Source organism: Nanorana parkeri, unplaced genomic scaffold (genome assembly GCF_000935625.1).
Source record: "Nanorana parkeri isolate BGI_ZX_2015 unplaced genomic scaffold, ASM93562v1 scaffold891, whole genome shotgun sequence".
In the NCBI taxonomy this organism is placed as follows: Eukaryota; Metazoa; Chordata; class Amphibia; order Anura; family Dicroglossidae; genus Nanorana; species Nanorana parkeri.
This window is the reverse complement of record NW_017307159.1, coordinates 724,675-725,050: the sequence shown is the minus strand read 5'-3', so window position 1 is coordinate 725,050 and position 376 is coordinate 724,675.

The window sequence follows — 376 nt, the reverse complement described above, 5'->3', positions numbered from 1 at the left end:
AACAAGGATTTTTATATCAGCCATGTGACCGTTATTTTCAAATCTGATTGGACCCGGCTGATAATAACAGTCACTTTTCTGAATAGGAGTATCCTTCCTTCTTCTGATGTGTTAGCTTCATGAATTGAGTCATTCTACAAGGTAAACAATTTATAAAGAATTGTATAGAAACATTTAGAAATCTTGCCTGAATGTAGAAGAAATGATGTCAAAAAAAGCTCTGAATACGATCAAGATTGCGCAATAAAACGCAACGATAAACCGCAAGACAAAATCGCAACTTTCCCGCAAGAGAAAGCAACGACAGTTCACCAACCAAAGTCAATGAACAGGCTCTGGACTGCCAAACACCTGATTTTATAGCCCTGGACATCAC